The 17,343-nt window shown below is 38.5% G+C and overlaps 2 long non-coding RNA genes across 4 annotated transcripts in view; one reads left to right on the top strand and one right to left on the bottom strand.

The window, feature by feature from the left end:
- The window catches only part of LOC145546657 (uncharacterized), a 35,432-nt gene extending 21,779 nt beyond the window's left edge, over positions 1-13,653 (top strand). Inside the window, exon 3 of one of the 2 annotated variants that reach the window (XR_014083128.1) lies at positions 13,474-13,653. This is a non-coding gene — a long non-coding RNA (uncharacterized LOC145546657). Of the gene's footprint in view, positions 1-5,788; positions 5,952-13,473 lie in introns of those variants that run through there. The other variant, XR_014083127.1, reaches the window with a different exon arrangement.
- LOC145546654 (uncharacterized) overlaps positions 1-17,343 on the bottom strand; it is a 239,762-nt gene that overhangs the window by 161,123 nt on the left and 61,296 nt on the right. The gene's annotated exons all lie outside the window — the stretch shown is intronic.

Genomic DNA, 17,343 nt, shown 5'->3' on the forward strand with positions numbered 1-17,343 from the left:
TATTTTCTTTTGTCTCACTGAGCAGAGTTATAGGAGCTGCTTAATATACCTTACCTTATGATTCTAAAATCCTGCAGGGAACTCTACTCAACATTCTATAACATTCCATATGAGAAAATATCTAACAAAGAGAGGATAAAAATGTATATGCATAACATTCACTTTTCTGTATGCCTGGAACTAATGAAACTAACACAACTTTGCAAATCAACTATACTCCAATAATAATTTTTAAAAATTCTAAAACTTAAGTCACCTCAGGGTTGCTATTGATTGTCTTTCCTTTTGAAAATGGATATTTTTCCAGATCATCTGATTTCAAATAATTTGGGGGCTTCCCTGATGTCTTAGCAGGTAAAAAATCTACCTTTGAGGCAGGAGACACAGGAGACGCGGGTTGAATCCCTTGGTTGGGAAAATCCCCTGGAGAAGGAAAGGGTAACCCACTCCAGTATTTTTGCCTAGGAAATCTCATGGACAGAGGAGCCTGGTGGGCTACTAGTCCACGGGGTCACAAAGAGTCAAGATACAACTGAGCAACTGATGCACATGCAAACTTAGACAACGTGACTGTCATATTATGGAAACTTCTAATTTTTTAACTTATTCTTCCAGAGAGTTTTAAGGATTTCGTCTTTGTGGGCGTTTAGTTTATTAGGATAAAAACTTGATTTTGTAGATTACAGCTCAAATTTCAGTTTATTTTTAAAATTTTTTTTATTGAAGGATAACTGCTTTACAGAATTTTGTTGTTTTCTGTCAAACTTCAGAATGAATCAGGCATAGGTATACATATATGCCCTCCCTTTTGAACCTCCCTCCCATCTTGCTCCCCATCCCACCCCTCTAGGTTGATACAGAGCCTCTGTTTGAGTTTCCTGAGCCATACAGCAAATTCCTGTTGGCTATCTATTTTACATATGGTACTGTAAGTTTCCATGTTACTCTTTCCATACATCTCATCCTCTCCTCCATCAGTTCATTTTTAAAGAAAGTTTTGGACTGCTTTGAAGCTATCTTGTGCACACACAGCTCATTGGTCAGTCAGATAATAAATAAATTTATAAACAAAATTTGAAACTCCACCCATCTAGAGCCCTCTTTTCTGGGATTATCTCCTCATTTTTCAAGATCATTTTTTGCCTCAAATTCTGTAGTCTAAAACTTCAGACCAGAAAGACTGCATGCTTCCCACTGGAATTTAAAAAATAAATATAACAATAGGCAACTCACTTCCTATGATCCATTCTTCCAAGTTCAAATTTCCTCTAGAATCTGCTTGTTTTATAACCTTCTTCAATGCTTCCAGGCTATTTTTATAAAATATCTTTTGTCTAGGGTTTGAAGTGTTACCTTCAGGAGGGTCAAATATTAGGGGAACTTAGCCATCTCAGGATATCACATCATGTTAATCTTCAACGGACTTATTAAGTGTTTTTTTTTTTTTTATAATTTTCTGATACCATATTACACAATTCAACCCAAAGTTGATATTTTCATGAACAGACAATGTCTACAATAATTGGGTCATCCATTGCAGTTTTTTTTTTTTTAGTTTAGGATTTATTTTTATAGTCTCTCTCTTTTTTGCCACCCTGGACAACACTCATTATCTTCTAGATTCTCCTTAGCCTGGATAATATGAAAATCAAGATGAGTTAACCTCAGTTTGAAAATAAAGAACACTATAATTAAAGCCCTAAGATGATCCCCCTTTGAATGCAATATGTGACATTAAATAAAAAAATTTTGTGACATCCAAGATACTCAATTTTTTCCCTTACCAATTCCAACTATATTATGAACTTGGTACTATCAGATGAAAGAACTCTGGATAAGTCAAGGATATCTAAATTAACAAACTTTGACTTTATCGATAAGTATATGTTTTTCATTGAGGTTCTACATCAACTTTCTCTCCTGGAGAGAAGCTTTTACAATGATTAACGCCTACCTATTAAATCTCCAGACTACATTAATCTGTTATTTTTTTTTTCAGAAAGAAATATAAAGATAGAAAAGAAATATCTGTTACAAACTTTCCTTAATCTATTTTTTATTTCCTAATCTATTTTTACAGAAATGTGTTCCTCAAAGAATTTTGTTCAAAATCTAAATTGATAGAGTTTATTGAACTTTATACTGACATAAAAATTAATAAAGAACAACCAAAACTCTTTGCTACTAGCAGCAATGTTGTCAAAATTGTTCTATAATATCAGCGAGTTTTTAGAGGAAAACTTATTCCCAGTAGTGGGCTAGTATTTTCCACAGGAAACAGTGGTTCAGGACTCAAACTAATTTTGTCCATGGGAATTTAAAACAAGACACATTTTCGTGGTTTAGGTTGCACATAGTCATTTTGGAAGTCAAAAACACTACTTTAATATTCCCCAAAGAACTGTGATTTGAAAGTATCTTTTTCTCAGGGCAGATATAGTTGTGAAAAAAGTATTACTTTTTTAAAAGAAATACAAATTCTAATTAAAATGAACACCAACACACTGAGTTCCTATAGAATTGTTCTAAAGGGAAATACTCTAATTCTAATTAATCTTTCATATAAATTCTTTCACTGCTGCTCTTTGGTTCAGCCTAGCATTTATGTAATTTTGGAATAATAAATACCCATGATAAATGAGAGTCATTATAATTATTTTCTTAAGAAGCTGAATGTCTTTGAATAGCACATTTTAAAAATGTAGGTTTCTAAAACAACTATAAGCTTTTATGTTTTTGGAATCCTGTCCATAATTTTCTTGACAATTGTAATAAAAATATCATTAATATTTCACTTTAATGATATAGTGCTCTGGAACAAAATTACCACAGAACAAAATTCCATTTGAAGAATTGAACTGCACTGTGTAATCGTGCTAAATGAATCCATTATGATTTGTTTTATGAGTCTCAGACATGAAATTAGAGTTTGGGTCATTCTAGAAAGGAAAGCACGTTTTTTCCTTAAAAATATTTTTTTTTCAGCAGCACCACATAGCTTGTAAGATCTTAGTTCCCCAACCAGGAAATGAACCCAGTCCTAACCACTAGACCACCAGGGAATTCCCTCATTTCTACTATTATCTTTAGGTTTATTTGAAAATTTTAGATTGTTATCATAGTGATAGTGTTAACATGCTTTCTCATTTCTTCACTGGGAAAATATTAAAATAACAAGCTTTAGGGTTAATCTTGCAAGCAACTTTTTTGAGTTTTCTGACACTTGCTATTCTAATCAAACTATAAAATCCAGATAGATCTTATCTCAATTATAGTTCCCATATTATGTTTTACTTCTCTTGATCCTTTTTATTGTAGTGCATATTAGGAGAATAAAATTAGTCAGAATAAAAGGATCTGTTCCTCTGAGAAGTTAAGAGACAATTAGCCATAGGTAAATATTCATGGAAACCTAAATCATGGGCCAGCACGTCTGGAACTTTTTGCCTGTATCCAAGGCTATGATTTGACTCAGTGGAGAACAACAATTACCACCCCACACTATCCTTGCCAAAGGGACAGGGAATTTTCTGGATAATTCCAAAAGCTGAGGAGAAGTAAGATGGTCGTGAAGGAGCAGAAGGGATAGAAGCACAGATACAGAAATTGAAAGAAGACTGGCTGACTTCTTGATAAAACTCTGCCATGCATATGCTTCTGGCACTTGTCTAAATTTTCATACCTACCTGCTGCTCTGGCAGAAGAGAGTACTTATTTATTTATTGGTTTACTTATTTATTCTTTTTATGCCAAATTGGCTTTTTTTCCCCATTGTGTCTGAGTTTAGTTTATTTACAGTGTTGTCTAAAATAAAGTCAGAGTTTCCACAACCACTCCAATGACTTAACAACATTGATTGAGGGCCTACATAGTTAGGCATAGTGCTGACTGTGAAGAGAAGTGAAAGTCACTCAGTCGTGTCCAACTCTTTGCGACTCCATGGACTGTAGCCTGCCAGGCTCCTCTGTCCATGGGATTCTTCAGGCCAGAATACTGGAGTGAGTAGCCATTCCCTCCTCCAGGGGATCTTCCCAACCCAGGGATCAAACCCAGATCTCCCGTATTGCAGGAGGATTCCTTACCATCTGAGCCACCAGGGAAGCCCTGTGAAGAGGGAGGAGTCAAACATATTTATGTGACAGACACTATTCTAAGTGCCACCAAACCTGCTGCAGCTATAGCCTACTGCATTCTTTCTAAAGCAGGTATGCTAAACCACTGTCTCTTCTGCCCCATAACTCAAGGATAAGATACAATCTTTGCTGCTAAGGACCACACGTATCTGAACCAAGTGAGAAAATGTGCTTTGATGTGAGCTATGAATGCTGAACATCTGTCTCTGGGTTAGAGCCTCTGCCTGTGTGATCCCACAGCACTTGCACTTCACCTACACCACCTGTATTCCTCACTGGACTCTCAGCTCCGTGAGGGAAGGGGCGGTATCTTATGCACTATTGTGACTCTAGTGCCTGCACAAGGAATATTAATTTCAATATTGATCTGGACTTAGAGAGACCTGGCATCCCATCATATTTCCTAGCTGAGTGACTTTGGACATGCTATAGGATCTCTTGTTTTACTCTATCTTTCTAAAAGGAAGATGATGCAAATTTATCTTATTGGATTGTAGTGAATAATAAAAAATGTTGAGACACATAGAATGCATGTCATACACACAGTGTTAATAAAAAGACAGTTACTGGTTGCCTCCCAAGGATAAATTTATTCAACAAATACTTATTTACTTATTTTTGTGAGTGGTCTCCAGAGATAACTTCAGTTTCGATAAAGGGGAGAGATCAGGGAGGAGAGGGGAAGAATAGAGTGGGATTAGCAGATGTAAGCTGTTACATATATTAATAGAGTAGATAAACACTAGTAGGTCCTAGTGTATAGCACAGGGAACCATACTCAATATCCAGTGATAAGCCATAATGGAAAAAGAGTATGAAAAAGAATGTGTGTGTGTGTGTGTGTGTGTGTGTGTATGCCAATGCAGGAGATGTGCGTTTGATCTCTGGGTTGGGAAGATACCCTGGAGAATGAAATGGCACCCCACTCCAGTATTGTTGCCTGGGAGATCCCATGGATAGAGGCGCCTGGGCCTGGGCCTGGGGTCACAAAAGAGTTGGATATGACTTACTGACTAAACAGCAACAAACGGTAATGACATTTCCTTTTCTTCTTTTTGTTTCCCCCAGAGGTCAGAGTAGTTCTCAACAATAATGAAATTCTCTTAAATTAAAACCACCACTTTGGTGACCTATTTATAAAAGGTAGCTGACCTGGTAATAGTCATCATGCATTGCAGGGACATTATAAAGCTGTAGCAAAAGCCAGGCTGTTCTATCCTCCCATCTGCTTCCTTGACTTTGCTCATAATTCCCATATTTATGTATATAAACCTTTTACTGTATTTTCTCATTTTGTTCTGCCAGTCTTAGGAGGAACTGGACTTTTATGTTTTACTGCTTGACGATGAGTGATTTGCCTTCTCTGTCACATATGGGCTCATAGGAAACCACAGCCCTAAAAACAATAGCTACCATTTATTGAGAATTCATGTGGTGGGTTCTAAACATTTTAAATACACTATCTCATTTAATCCTTATCATATATATGAGCTCATTACTAGTGTTATTTCTGCTTTAGTAATGGAGGAAGTTAAGCAGCAGAGCTTGTTCAAGGTTGAAAGCTACTAAGTGGTGGAGCTTCTATTTTTCCTAAGTCTGCCATATGCTCCATTATCATCAATGCCAAAGGTGAGAATATTATCTTCTCTCTACAGGTGCTTAGATGATGGAAAATGGGTCAATTGAGAAGATGCATTTTGAAGATAGAGAAAGGAAGTATAATAAAACCTTTATAAAGCATTCAAGAAGTTTGCTTATGCTCATGTAAATCGATATACAAAAGGAAGAATCAGAAACTGCAGTAATAAATAATTAAAAATGATTTTAAGTGTTCGCCTTTCAACTCCAAATGAAGCTTCTCCTCTCAACCTGAAATGAGGCCAGTCCTAATATTTATAGACACAACCTGACCTTAAATAACCTCATCAATGTGCTCAGGAAAAAGGGGGAGATTTTTATGTATCTTTAAAAGAAACAAGGGAATTGAATTTAACCAAAGAAATAATAAAATAAGTTTGAAAAGTTATGGCAAGGAGCATACTTTCTAGAATAAAGCAAAATATATAGCCATTGTACTATTACATTGCTTATTTTAAAATACATTTTAATTTCAAAACAGTTTCAGATCACTGAAGTATTATAAAGCTAGTACAGAGAATTTCCACATACCCTACATCTAGTTTTCCTCTAATTAACATTTTATATAAGTTCAGTTCATTTGTCACAATGGACTGATATTGATAATTATTATTTAACTAAAGCTCATTCTTTACTCACATTTCCTCAGTTTTTCCCTAAAGTCCTTTTTTTGTTTTAGAATTCCATCTGGGATACCACAACACATCTTCCTCTTTAGGATTCTCTTGGTTGTAACCAGTTTTTGAAATTTTTTTTTTCCTTATTTTTAATGATTTTGACAGTACTGAGGAGTACTGATTTTGGTAGTTTGAAAAATATCTCTTAACTGGGATTTGTTTGATATTTTTCATATGGTTAGATGGAAATGCTGATTATTTTAGAGTATGTAAACATAAACTAGTCAGCAATAACAAAGTCTGTGGTAACTGAAAGTCATAAAATGTCCAGGAAATGTAATGGGTTCTTGGTTAAAGGGAAAGAGATTGGACCTATTTTAGAACTATATTCCCCAAAGCTACCAGGTTAATAAAATGGATTGAGAAGTATGGCTGTTTAAAATGCTAAGAGAAGATGTGGTACACATATACAATATAATAGTACTCCATTAAAAAGAGTGAAATAATGCCATCTGTGACAAGATAGATGGACTATCCATATGACTATTCACCCACTATCCAGATGGGTGGTAAGTGCAGTAAATCAAACAAAGAGATATCATACGATATCATTTATATGCAAAATCAAACAAAAAATGATACCAATGAACTTACAAAACAGAACAAGCTCATAGACTTAGAGAATGAATTTATGGTTACCAGAAGGTAAAGGTTGGGGAGATAGAGTGGGAGTTTGGGATTGACATGTACACACTGCTATATTTAAAATAAAGTGCTTTCCCATGGAAAAAAAAAAGTAAATAAAATGCTAGGTCATTGGGAGAGGGAATGATGGGCATGCTTATAGGGATCTAGGGCTGTATAGAGATTGATTATTGGTTGAAGAGTACAAAGTCACCAGAGTATCCAAGTGTTGAGTAGATATGGGAAATGAGGAAATGTTGTTATTGTTATTTCACAGTGGTTTTTGAAGAAGTTCTTTTGACAAAAACAGGGATATTCATCTGCAGAATATATAGCCCTTTGAAACAAAGGTCAGCAGCCAGACTCCTTCCTTGCTTCCTGGAGTATACAACACTTCTGTCTCAGCAGGCGAAGCAAATGTAATTGGAAAATCAAGACAGAGATCTTACTTTAGGGCCTACACAAACAAAGCAGGATTTAGAAATAAATCTGAAATTCTGCAGGCAGAAGGAGGCAAAGTTTGCCTCAGGAAAGCCAGACTGGGTTTAAGGCCAGTCAGGTACATGGTATACCAACCTTTAATATCCTGCTGGAGCAACTTTGAGGAGATATCCCACGTCCGATGGCAAAGGAGAAACCCCAGCAAGATGGTAGGAGGGGCGAAACTGCGTTTAGAATCAAACCCCATACCTGCCAGGGATGCTCAGAGGGCTCAAACATACCTTGTGTGCACCATGACCCAGAGACCCCACAGAGACAGAGACAGAACTGTGTTTGGGTGTCTCCTGAGAAGGTACGGGTCAGCAGTGGCCTGCTGCAGGGGCAGGGGCTCTGGGTGCAGCAGACCTGGGTATAGCATAAGCCCTCTTGGAGCAGGTCGCCATTCTGGCAGGTGAGCTGCCAGAACTTACACAGGACTGGGAAATAGAATCTGAGATGAAACAAACAGAACCTTGTGTGCACAAGGACCCAGGAGAAAGGAGCAGTGACCCCACAAGAGACTGGTCCGGACTTGTCTGTGAGTCTCTGGCTGAGGCGTGGGTCGGCGGTGGCCTGCTGCAGGGCTGGGGGCACTGAGTGCAGCACTGCTTGCATGGGACCTTTTGAAGGAGGTCACCATTATCTGTATTACCTCCAACATAGTTTGGCCTCAGGTCAAATAACAGGGAGGGAACACAGCCCCGCCCATCAACAGAAAATTGGATTAAAGATTTACTGAGCATGGCCTCGCCCATCAGAACAAGACCCAGTTTCCCCCTCAGTCAGTCTCTTCCATCAGGAAGCTTCCATAAGCCTCTTGTTCTTCTCCATCAGAGGGCAGATAGACTAAAAACCACAATCACAGAAAACTAACCAATCTGGTCACATGGACCACAGCCTTGTTTAACTCAATGAAACTATGACAGGTCTTGGTGGAGAGTTCTGACAAAACATGGTTCACTGGAAAAGGGGATGGCAAACCACTTCAGTATTCTTGCCTTGAGAACCCCATGAACAGTTTGAAAAGGCAAAAAGAGGACACTGAAAGATGAAATGCCCAGGTCAGTAGGTGCCCAAAATGCTACTGGAGATCAGTGGAGAACTAACTCCGGAAAGAATGAAACGACAGAGCCAAAGCAAAAACAACAACCAGTTCTGGATGTGACTGAAGATGGAAGTGAAGTCTGATGCTGTAAAGAGCAATATTGCACAGGAACCTGGAATGTTAGGTCCATGAATCAAGGCAAACTGGAAGTGGTCAAACAGGAGATGGCAAGAGGGAACGTCGATATTCTAGGAACCAGTGAACTAAAATGGACTGGAATGGGTGAATTTAACTCAGATGACCATTATATCTACTACGGTGGGCAAGAATCCCTTAGAAGAAATGGAGTAGCCATCATAGTCAACAAAGAGTCCGAAATGCAGTACTTGGATGCAATCTCAAAAACGACAGAAGAATCTTTGTTCGTTTCTAAGGCAAACCATTCAATATCACGGTAATCCAAGTCTATGCTCCGACCAGTAATGCTGAAAAAGCTGAAATTGAACGGTTCTATGAAGACTTACAAGACCTTGTAGAACTAACACCCAAAAAAGATGTCCTTTTCATTATAGGGGACTGGAATGCAAAATAAGGAGGTCAAGAAATACCTAAAGCAATGGGAAAATTTGGCCTTGGAGTACAGAATGAAGCAGGGCAAAGGCTAAGAGAGTTTTGCCAAGAGAACGCACTGGTCATAGCAAATACCCTCTTCCAACAACACAAGAGAAGACTCTACACATGGACATCACCAGATGGTCATTACCAAAATCAGACTGATTATATTCTTAGCAGCCAAAGATGGAGAAGCTCTATGCAGTCAGCAAAAACAAGACTGGGAGCTAACTGTGGCTCAGATCATGAACTCCTTATTGCCAAATTGAGACTAAAATTAAAGAAAGTAGGGAAAACCACTAGACCATTCAGGTATGACCTAAATCAAATCCCTTATGATTATACAGTGGAAGTGACAAATAGATTCAAGGGATTAGATCTGATAGAGTGCCTGAAGAACTATGGATGGAGGTTTGTGACACTGTATAGGAGGCAGGGATCAAGACCATCCCCAAGAAAAAGAAATGCAAAAAGGCAAAATGGCTGTCTGAGGAGGAATTACAAACAGCTGTGAAAAGAGACAAGCAAAAGGCAAAGGAGAAAAGGAAAGATATATACTTTTGAATGCAGAGTTCCAAAGAATAGCAAGGAGAGATAAGAAAGCCTTCCTCGGGGATCAATAGAAAGAAATAGAGGACAACAATAGAATGGGGAAGGCTAGAAATCTCTTCAAGAAAATGAGAGATACCAAGGTAACGTTTCATGCAAAATGGGCAGAATAAAGGATAAAAATGGTATGGACCTAACAGAAGCAGAAGATATTAAGAAGAGGTGGCAAGAATACACAGAAGAACTATACAAGAAAATCTTCATGACCCAGATAATCATAACGGTGTGATCACTCACCTTGAGCCAGACATCCTGGAATGGGAAGTCAAGTGGGCCTTAGGAAGCATCACTACAAACAAAGCTAGTGGAGGTGATGGAATTCCAGCCAAGCTATTTCAAATCCTAAAAGATGATGCTGTGAAAGTACAGCACTCAATATGCCAGCAAATGTGGAAAATTCAGCAGTGGCCACAGGACTGGTTAAGGTCAGTTTTCATTCTAATCCCAAAGAAAGGCAATGCCAAAGAATGATCAAACTACCACACAAGTGCACTCATGTCACACACTAGCAAAGTAATGCTCAAAATTCTCCAAGCCAGGCTTCAATAGTACGTGAACCGTGAACTTCCAGATGTTCAAGCTGGATACAGAATAGGCAAAGGAACCAGAGATCAAGTTGCCACCATCCATTGGATCATCAAAAAAGCAAGAGAGCTCCAGAAAAACATCTACTTCTGCTTCATTGACTATGCTAAAAACTTTGACTGTGTGGATCACAACAAATTGTAGAAAATTCTTAAAGAGATGGAAATACCAGATCACCTGACCTGCCTCCTGAGATATCTGTATGCAGGTCAAGAAGCAACAGTTAGAACTGGACATGGAACAATGAACTGGTTCCAAAATGGGAAAGGAGTCCGTCAAGGCTGTATATTGTCACCCTGCTTATTTAACTTATATGCCGAGTACATCATGAGAAATGCTGGACTAGATGAAGCACAAGCTGGAATCAAGACTGCCGGGAGAAATATCAATAACCTCAGATATGCAGATGACACCATCCTTATGGGAGAAAGTGAAGAACTAAAAATCCTCTTGATGAAACTGAAAGAGGAGAGTGAAAAAGTTGACTTTAAACTTAACATTCAGAAAACTAAGATCATGGCATCTGGTCCCATCTTCATGGCAAATAGATAGGGAAATACGGGAAACAGTGACAGATTTTACTTTTTTGGGCTCCAAAATCACTGCAGATGGTGACTGCAGCCATGAAATTAAAAGATGCTTGCTCCTTGGAAGAAAAGCTATGACCAACTTAGACAGCATATTGAAAAGCAGAGACATTACTTTGCCAGCAAAGGCCTGTCTAGTCAAGGCTGTGGTTTTTCCAGTAGTCACGTATGGATTTGAGAGTTGGGAGTATAAAGAAAGCTGAGGGCTGAAGAATTGACGCTTTTGAACTGTGGTGTTGGAGAAGCCTCAAGAGTCCCTTGGACAGCAAGGATATTCAACCAGTCCATCCTAAAAGAGATCAGTCCTAAATATTCATTGGAAGAACTGATGTTGAAGTTGAAGCCCCAATCAATACTTTGGACACCTGATGCAAACAAGTGACTCATTTGAAAAGACCCTGATGCTGGGAAAGATTGAAGGTGGGAACAGAAGGGGATGACAGAGCATGAGATGGTTGGATGCCATCACCAGCTCAATGGATATGAGTTTGCGTAAACTCTGGTAGTTGGTGATGGACAGGGAGGCCTGACGTGCTGTAATCCATGGGGTCACAATGAGCCAGACACGACTGAGTGACTGAACTGAACTGAATATCCTGCCAACTAGGTCAAGATTCTGTGGTTCCGTCAGTGGAACAAACTTGCCAGTCTATGGTCATGAGCACTTTCAGGTATTCTGGGCAAGGGATGGTAATGCCCTATTCATAAGGAGTTGCCTGGAGGATGGCTGCAGAATTAGGGGTATGACCTACCTTTTGCCCGTACATTCTTGTTTCATCTATCCCTTTCTAAGGGGTAGATTTGGTTTGGTAAAAGAAAAACCTTTACTTTTCTTTTAAATATTGATGTGCTATCATTGTTCTCAGTCCAGACTTCTTATCAAGGCCTGGGGAAGGTTTGGATGCATGCAGACAAATTTCTCAGTCTCTCTGACTAGCTGCCCACCAACTTGCACCCAATAATTTAGTCATTCTTTAGGACTTGTACCTTCTTTTGGTCCCCATGCTTTTTTATCAACTTTTTGCCTTTGTGCATGGCTTTCTTCTGACTGAAATGTGCACCTTCTCTTTCCCTCTTCCTAATTAATCTCATTGATGTCCCTACTTGAATTTTTCTCTATTAAATGTATGTACTCACAGAAGACAGTGTAATTTTGTAAAAAAATAGATATGTCATAGATTCCCTTTGTAAACTGATGATTTCCCATTATACTTAGAATAAAACCAAATTCTCACCAATGACCTTCAAAGCCCTGTAATCGGTAACCTCTCAACTCTCCAACTCGTCCCCCACCCTCTACTGCGTGCTCCCAGGCAGGCTCCAGACCCACCCCTCGCCTGCAGTGCACAGAGCACACCAGATTGTTCTGGTAAAGGCCTTTTCTACTTCCCTCAGCCTGGAATTTTTTCTTCTGTATCTTCTCAGTCTCTGTTTCTTCCTGTTATTCATATCTTAGCTAAAAGTCACATCCTCAGAGAGCCATTCCTTGGCTCTATAATGTTGCTTTCACAGCTGTTTTACTCTCTAAGTTATGTCCAACTTAGTGTGTCAGAGTGGAAAAAAGTATCTTTAAGCCTCCCCCTTCCTCCCCTCACGTCCATGAGATGATCGCAATAGACACCTGAGAAAGGCTGTGGTTGATGCTCCCTCGCTAAGCAGGCTCTGGAATGGAGGCTCCTGGGCTAAGAACACAGATATATGGAAGAACATGGCCACCAGGGGAGGCTGTATCCTTGACTGCAACACCCTCCAGAGACTGCAGTGCAGTGTCTTTGTACCAAGTCTTGATGTGGGAGGGCAACTTTCCCCCATGAAGCCTACTGGGTAAAGTCTTTCAGATTGCCTATAGTTGGGCTTAGAAGATCACATTCAGGATTTTGGCCTAGAGCTGGACTCCTCAACCATATAGGTGTTGGTTTCAATTATTCTAGATTTTTTTGTTTCTTGATTATCTCATGCCACCCATTGGTATTAATTTCATGAAAGCTGGAACTATGTCTGTAACATTCACTCCTTTATCCTAGTTCAGTATCTGATGCCAGGATCCACTTAGCACTCAATTACTATTCATTGAAAAGGTAAGGGTAGGTATGTACATTCATAAGAAGTACTTACTGTTTCAGTGTAAAAGTATCTATGAAAGTAAAATCTACAGGAGTTGAGCAGTAAGGACACTTCTATTCTTTGATAGCTGAAATATATATATGATAGAATATCTGGTCATTGTGATTGTGATTGGTTAAGTGCTGGCAATAAAATCTTTCAAGTATTACCAAAAGAAAAGGGGGAAATGCAGACTGCTGATATGGTGCCAAGTGCCACATGACCACTGCGCTACAGACATGTTTCAGTCAGCTTTGCAGCTGGGTGAGGCTGGCAACTGCCATTAATATGTGAATGCATAACTAATGTGTACAACTTTCAATTAATCTTCTTAAAGATATGGTGTTTTTCTCCTAGACCTTCTCTTTTTCCTCCCATAGGGAAGAACAGGAATTTGAAGGCTGTCAGCTTCCACTCTGCATTTAAAGACAATGTCCATGATGATAAAGAAGCCACAAGATAGAGGGACTTTGTCCCTGAAAACCTCGGGGAACTAAACTACCCTGCCAGCTCTGCGACTACTATGTGAGATAAAATAAAAATCTATCATATTTAAGCCACTCTGTTTTGGGGTGTCTTATATTACAGAAGTTTAATACATATATAAAATTATATAATATACATGCGTGCATGCATGCTCAGTTGCTTTACTCATGTCCAACTCTTTGTGACCCTATGGACTATATACAGCCCACTAGGCTCCTCTGCCCATGGGATTCTCAGGCAAGAATACTCCCCTTCCTGGGACATGAATCATCCCTTTGTCCAGCTTATTCCACCTTAGTCACTTATCACGTCAACTGTCACAGTATCTCAGTGCTTGTGTTCAGGTTTACAAAATAATGGCCCCAAAGCACAAGAGTAGTGATGCTGACAGTTTGGATGTGCCAAAGAGAAGTCAGAAAATGCTCCCTTGGAGAGAAGAGATGAAAGTTCTCTATTAATAGACAAATAAAAATATCCTATGCTGAGTTGCAAAGGTCTAGGTTAGGAACAAATCTTCTGTATGTGAAACTGTGTAAAAGAAAAAGAAATCTGTGCTAGTTGTGTGGTTGCACCTCAAACTGCAGAAGTTACAGCCACAGTGCATGAGAAGTGCTAAGATGGAAAAAAAGCATTAAACTTGTGAGTGGAAACATGAATGAAAATCAGAGTTTAGTACTACCCACAGTTTCAGGCATCCACTGGGTCTCTTGGAATGTATTCCCCACCAATTAACAGGGGTGGGGTGGGGGGAGCCTACTGCATATGCTTTCTATTCAATATATAATATATAATACATGTATAATTCTAAAACATTAAAATAAGAATTTCACTTATTGGATGTCTGAAATGAAATGCAGCTTTTCTTTATCTTTGTGTCAAGAAACAAAAAGAAATATCTGGTTTGGTTTGTATCTGCAGTGGAGACCAAGATCCTCTGTTTGCATCCCAAGTTATTTGTCTCAGCTCCAGTAAATATGTGCTATAATAGGCTTTAACTCTTGTCTACCAAGACATAATTTGTAAGTTTTGGCTTTACTATTCATGGTAACAAAGTAGAGTGAAGTATTGATATTTATGTGCAAAGGGAAAATTCTCATAAAGACTTGTAATAGCTGATCTTAGGAGAATAAATTTTAACCCATGGAGTAAATGAAAATTCTGTAATTATATTCTACTATAAGCCATGCTTTTTTTCCCATTCATCTTTCCCCCTGCCAAGTTTCCTCTTTAAAATTCATGTTTATAGTCTGTAATGCACTAGCATCATAGCATATACTACAGAAAATAACAAAGTCTATACTGGATGCATCAGAGGTCATAACCTCATTTTAGTTCTAAATAATTAAAAGATCATCAAAGTATTGACTAACTGACATTTATGCAAAATTGGCTAACCAAAGAGATTTTGATTGCAGAAAACTTAAGAGAAATAATAGCATTTAAACGCCCATCACCAGCTGCAAAATATTTTTAGCTCTTAAAGAATACTTGATATTTTTCTAGAAATTTTCACAAATCTTCATTCTGCATATTTTTCTCATAATTTGAAATCATTGAAAAAGCTACATTATATTTAAAAAGAAAAAAATTATTCTGGTCACACTTGTTATAGCGACAAAACTATGAAAATGTGAGTTTTTATCTTTTCAGTTACACTGGACACAGATATGTGCTAGGCAGCAAATAAACTGCCATATGTTTTTTTATATTTTGCTTAAATTATTTTGAACTAAATTTAACTTCCTTCCACTGTTGTGTGAGAAATAAGAATGGCTTTTATGAAATTCTGAAAGACCTATTTATGTGTTCTCACAAAAATATAGGAAAACCTATAAGCAATGGGGTCAAAGATGTTGGCAATTGAGAGATTAAGAATTATAGAACTGGTAACTTCAGGATAAATACTAAGAAATAAAACTATGAGCTTAATTTACAACATATCTGCTTTTATTCATTTACTTTAACCACAGACTTGTAATCATTGAGGCAAAAAAGCCAGCCTTTCCTGAAAAATAGTCTGTGATAATGAAATGGAAGTATATATTATGGTCTCAGTGTATGTATGTGTGTGTGTGTGTGGGGGGGTCTTGGGGAACAAAGTCAGGACTCACATTTATTGTTCATTTACTATGTTCTACTCATTTGTTTCCTCACTTATTCTTATTAAAACTTTGAAAATTCATATTCTTAAAAGTGTGGAGAAATTAAAATGAGTTATTCAAAAGTCACTGATGAGTATTTAAAATTTTGTGTTTACAAGTTGACATTAAAATTAACTAAGTATATTCGAAAATGCTATTTCAAATCTTAAAAGATGATGCTGTGAAAGTGCTAAACTCGATATGCCAGCAAATTTGGAAAACTCAGCAGTGGCCAAAGGACTGGAAAAGGTCAGTTTTGATTCCAATCCCAAAGTAAGGCAATGCCAAAGAATGTTCAAACTATCATACAATTGCATTCATCTCACACATTAGCAAAGTAATGCTCAAAATTCTCCAAGCCAGGCTCCATCAGTAGGTGAACCGAGATCTTCCAGATGCTCAAGTTGGATTTAGAAAAGGCCGAGGAACTAGAGATCAAATTTCCAACAGCCATTGGATCATAGAAACAGCAAGAAAGTTTCAGAAAAACATCTACTTCTGCTTCATTGACTATGCCAAAGTCTTTGACTGTGTGGATCATGACAAACTGTGGAAAATTCTTCAAGTGATGGAAATACCAGACCACCTTACCTGCTTCCTGAGAAATCTGTATGCAGATCAGGAAGCAACCGTAAGAACTGGACATGGAACAATGAACAGGTTCCAAATTGAGAAAGGAGTATGTCAAGGCTGTATATTGTCACCCTGCTTATTTAACTCGTCTACAGAATACTTCATGAGAAACCCTGGACTAGATGAAGCACAAGCTCGAATCAAGACTGTCAGGAGAAATATCAATAACCTCAGATATGCAGACGACACCACCCTTATGGTAGAAAGTAAAGAGAGACTAAAGAGCCTCTTAATGAAAGTGAAAGAGGAGAGTGAAAAAGCTGGCTTAAAACTCAACATTCAAAAAAAGAAGATCATGGCATCTGGTCCTATCAGTTCAGTTCAGTTCAGTCACTCAGTTGTGTCCGACTCTTTGCGATCCCATGAATTGCAGCACGCCAGGCCTCCCTGTCCATCACCAACTCCTGGAGTTCACCCAAACTCATGTCCATCGAGTCAGTGATGCCACCCAGCCATCTCATCCTCTGTCGTCCCCTTCTCCTTCTGGCCCCAATCCTTCACAGTATCAGGGTCTTTTCCAATGAGTCAACTCTTCGCATGAGGTGGCCAAAGTATTGGAGTTTCAGCTCCAACATCAGTCCTTTCAATGAACACCCAGGACTGATCTCCTTTAGGATGGACTGGTTGGATCTTCTTGCAGTCCTAGGGACTCTCAAGAGTCTTCTCCAACACCACAGTTCAAAAGCATCAATTCTTCGATGCTCAGCTTTCTTCACAGCCCAACTCTCACATCCATACATGACCACTGGAAAAACCATAGCCTTGACTAGATGGACCTTTGTTGGCAAAGTAATGTCTCTGCTTTTTAATATGCTATCTAGGTTAGTCATAACTTTCCTTCCAAAGAGTAAGCGTCTTTTAATTTCATGGCTGCAATTACCATCTGCAGTGATTTTGGAGCCCAAAAAATAAAGTCTGACACTGTTCTCACTGTTTCCCCATCCATTTCCCATGAAGTGATGGGACCAGATGCCATGATCTTAGTTTTCT

Source organism: Giraffa tippelskirchi, chromosome 4 (assembly GCF_054371585.1).
Source record: "Giraffa tippelskirchi isolate mGirTip1 chromosome 4, T2T-mGirTip1v1.2.pri, whole genome shotgun sequence".
In the NCBI taxonomy this organism is placed as follows: Eukaryota; Metazoa; Chordata; class Mammalia; order Artiodactyla; family Giraffidae; genus Giraffa; species Giraffa tippelskirchi.